Below are 4,449 nucleotides of genomic sequence, written 5' to 3' on the forward strand. Positions count from 1 at the left end.
GGGCGGGGGAGGAGCGGAGGCGGTGCCAGGCGGGAGGCGGGGAAGCGCCGCTCGGCGGCGGCCGGTCCCGTTGCGGAGGCGGGGCCAGAGAACTGCCGGGAGCCCCGCTGCTAGGGAGGGGCCGCCCGGCGGGGCTCTTCTACTGCTTCCCTCCTTCTGCCCTGGTGTTCAATAACTCCTCGGGGCGCAACGGGAGGTACAGAAAACGCCTCGCAGCACGGTACAAGCTTTGCCGTATGTCCGCCACTCTCGCCAGCCACGCTCAGCTTGCGCTGGCAGCTCCTGGTGACTTCTTGGTTGTAGCAGCTGCCGACCACGGCCGGAGTGCGGGCCTGGGTCTCTCTGAGGAGCGGTGAGACGCAGCACCTTCCTTCCCTCAGGAAGCCAAGGCTCGGGCAGAGGGGCTTCGCAAGGCTTCCTTTACTTTCAGGCTTCATTTACAGGGGACATCCCATTGAGAAAATAGTGCACTGGAGCACTGAGGCTACTGGAAAACACGTTTGGGTTCAGATTGGCACTCTGTGAACAGGCTCAGTGTGTCAAAGAGCCCTATATCTACTTTTTAAACAAATACTATTGCTGCTGAGCTCAGGGACATCTACGTTTATTCAAATTCAGTAGTTACTGCTGTAAGATTAACAATACTGTTCACATGAAGAAAAGAGGTGAATACCAAGGCCGTGGTTTCACAGATTTCTGTAAAGTTTCGAGAGTGCAAAGTACCACCACTTAAAAACCAAACTCTGAACTTCCCAGAGCTTCTGAGATGTTAAGCAAGACAAGGCCATGAGCATGAATAGAACAGGTGTCAAAATGTTACAGATACAGCTCTAATATTGCACTCTGGAGATGCTTTGGGGGCCAGTTTACAGCACAAAACTGTAATGGAAGCATGGACAATACACAGTATTTTCTGAGCTAGTTCTAACCCACAGTGCAGCCCAACTTGCACACTGGATTATTTATCTTGGTATGTACGTGCCTTTTTCCATTAGCACTTTGCACAGGCATCTACTTCCTCTCAAAATACTGAAGTGGTGTGAAGAGATTTCAGCTCCCTTTTTAGTCACCAACTGAAAGAGATTGTGCTCCTCAATCTGATCCGAAATCCTTTGCAGTGGCTTAAATAGTTTTGTTACACATTTCATTCTATTTAGTGGATATTAAATTGCACAAAGATCTTTTAAGCGCCAGCTCTGGTCATGCACAGCAGCAAGAATTGATTATTTCAGTAATGTGTCTAACATGATTAATGGTAAAAATCATCATACACAGAAAGTGAGAATACAAATGTGATGACAGTCCTTTCCTGTGCAAACCATCGTGTGCCCAGACAGTTCAGAAAATACAAGGCTGTGGGCAGAGATCAGCATATCTTCTGCTATCTTCAGAAAGATCCACACAAGCAACAAGACAGAGCATGCAGAAACCTTCTGCCACAAATGCGCTCAGGAAACAGCCCAGGCCTCTGTCAGAACTACTTCAGGGAATTGAATTTTTAAATTAACCTGAAGCAGAGCATGTAACATTGTTAGTTCTGTGTAAAGAGAGTATTTTCTCATGAAAGTATTAATTTTCAGAATTGGAAAGGAAGATAAAAAATAAACCTACCTACGATGGAGGTTTAGTCCTGCAACGCTTATGCACAAAAACTGTTCTTGTCTGAATGAGTAATCCCACCAATTTTAGTTAGGCTTCACACATCATGCCCTGAATCAGATATACCTAAATTAACTCAGGTGTATATCCATACAGCTAGAGAGAGCTTCGATTGCTTTTCTTTTAGTTTTTAACAAGATTCTATGCCTTTCCAGCCTGAAATACGATTCATAGTACTTCAGATGACATCCTACTTCTACTGAAGTCAATAGCAATTTTCAAGTTTACCTCACTGTTATTTGAATTTCCTCTTTTGCGCTTAAAAAAAAAAAAAAAAAAAAAAAAAAAAAAAAAAAGCTTTTCTGCACAATACAAAACAACTTCAGAGGTGACATTTTTGGACCAGGGAATTCCTTCATTATCTTCCTGTAACTATTTCCTCCATCGTGGAATTATTTTGTGAGATCAGCTATTCAAACTCTATCTTATTCAAGCATTACAGCAAATATCTTTCCTACATATAAAAGGCTTTTTTAGATCTCATTTTCAAACAGAAATGATGCCTGATTTTGGGGAAGAGTCAGCATCTTCACTTTTTACTTTGAGCAAGGAGTGCAATTAACTTGTTTCTAACATACTCTATGGTGAGCCTCAGTGCTGCAAACATAATCTTCTAAAATTCTATCTGTCCTTAAGTGACAGTCTTGCATCTTTCACCTTCACAGTACTGCACACTTTTCACTTTTTGCACCACCAGTATAAGTTTATACCAGCTTCAAATTCATACTTTTGTGAAAGCTTTTTCACATTTATTTTTTTTGCTTTTTGAGCCTTTCTGGCTCAGATCATGTTGCCGTAATTGTGCACATTTACTACTATTGAGTACTATCTTTCCTTTGGATCCCATTCCTCCCTTACTGAAAATGAGTTGAACTGCTCTCCCACAAACTATTATTTTTCTTGCTTGCATTTCTGCAGAATATGTCACTTAGGCTCAGTACTTTACAAAATGAACTGATTTATTCCCTCTATTCCTTTTTGAGGCAATGGTATTTTGCCAATTTGCAGATGGAAACCTGATGCATTTGAAAAACGAATTTAAATTCAATGTGAGGTGCCAGAGATAAAATTTTTTGAATGCTTAGTGTTTTGTAGCTCTTGGTATTTTCCAAATACAGCTTCCACTGATTTCAACTGCAGTTGTGATTATTCAACATTTTTACAGTAAGATTCAAGAAAAATTAGAATGAAATAGAATCATAGAATGGTTTGGATCGGAAGAGAACTTAAATATCATAAATGCAACATCAAATATGAAAAGTTAGCTTAAACAAGTTGAAGAACCTCCATTAAATGCTCTGTAACGTATGTAGAATTAGAATCTGATTAACACAAGGCTATTCAGTTGTGTCAAGAGAGTTTTTTCTTTACTTGTAGTATTCTGCTACATTCACTGTACATATTTAAAAATACATATGCATATATATATGCACTCATACATGCACACATGAACCCCTGTATGGGTTTGTGTGCCAAATGAAATTGGGCCATATACACAACAGCTGTCTTGGCTGCACAGCCTGTTTCAGCTCAAAGTTCAGCATGCTCAAAAAAAAAGCACAATCATGTAATTACATTTTTTTCATAATGAGTAATGAGGACAAAGTAGAGTTTAATTTTTTGGTTTTGAATGAGTAAATCTATAAACTGGTCATTTTCCTTTTCACAGAGTTCTTTTCTTCTTGTTAAAAAGCCACATTAGTACTGCCAGAGGAATGCCAAGATCCACTATTGCCACTGACTCCTCAAAAGCACTGTAATCTTTTCTACTCTACATAGTACACTACTTCTTACAGTGGAAGATCATTAGCATAGCTGCCACTCATCAGCACCATAAGTAATGAAACTCTTCTGAAGGCTTCATGTATGTTTCTGCAATAATTATCCTGGGACTCAGGGATGCAGAGATCAGGCTCAATCTCAAGGGAGGAGAGTGTTCTAGTAGAAACAGGTACTGTATCTCAAGTCTTTGAGGCCCTGGAGCATGTTCAGCTGGTGAGGGGTCTGGAGCACAGGTCTTAGGGGGAGTGGCTGAGGGAGCTGGGATTGTTCAGTCTGGAGAAGGGGAGGCTCAGGGGAGACCTTATTGCTCTCTACAACTATCTGAAGGGAGCTTGTGATGAGGAGAGGTCTGCCTCTTCTTCCAGGTAACAGTGACAGGTGCAACGTCAAGTTATGCCAGGGAGGTTTGAGTTGGATGTTAGGAAATATTTCTTCTCCAAAAGAGTGGTAATGCACAGGAACAGGCTGCCTAGGGAAGTGGTGGAGTCATCATCCCTGGAGGCGTCTAAGAAATATGTAGACATGGCACTGAGGAACACAGATTAGGAGGCAACGTTGGTGGTAGGTGGACAGTTGGACTTGGTGACCTTAAGAGGTCTTTTCTGACCTTAATGATTCTATGAAACATACCTCACTTAATACAGAGTACCATTGCATTAGACCTCATCACTTCAATCTAGAACACCAGCACCCCACGTTGGACCCCCCACCACCATCAAGCGAGGACCCATGGGGCCCCATCATCTCACCCTGAGACTCCATTACTTCAGCTAGGTTACCCTCACCTCAAAACGGGACACTGTCGTCTCAGCAGAAGAAACAAACTCTACAGCCGCACTCACAGCTTCTACCCGTGCAGTAGAAGAACGGGGATAGAGCGGACATACCCAAGAAGAAGCAGCTGGGGATGGGCGGGAAGGGATAAGAGGGCCGCGAGGGCCGCGAGGGCCGCCCCCGCCCGCCCCCTTCAGGCCCCGCCTCTCCCCGCCCGGCGCTATAAGGGGCGGG

General features: G+C 43.1%; 1 protein-coding gene across 1 annotated transcript in view; it reads right to left on the bottom strand.

Moving 5' to 3' along the window:
- The window catches only part of SNX25 (sorting nexin 25), a 67,440-nt gene extending 63,049 nt beyond the window's left edge, over positions 1-4,391 (bottom strand). Inside the window, exon 1 of the mRNA XM_021397040.1 lies at positions 4,227-4,391. The gene's annotated coding sequence lies outside the window, so the exon portion shown is untranslated. The remainder of the gene's footprint in view (positions 1-4,226) is intronic.

The sequence above is a fragment of the Numida meleagris genome, chromosome 4 (assembly GCF_002078875.1).
Source record: "Numida meleagris isolate 19003 breed g44 Domestic line chromosome 4, NumMel1.0, whole genome shotgun sequence".
In the NCBI taxonomy this organism is placed as follows: domain Eukaryota; kingdom Metazoa; phylum Chordata; class Aves; order Galliformes; family Numididae; genus Numida; species Numida meleagris.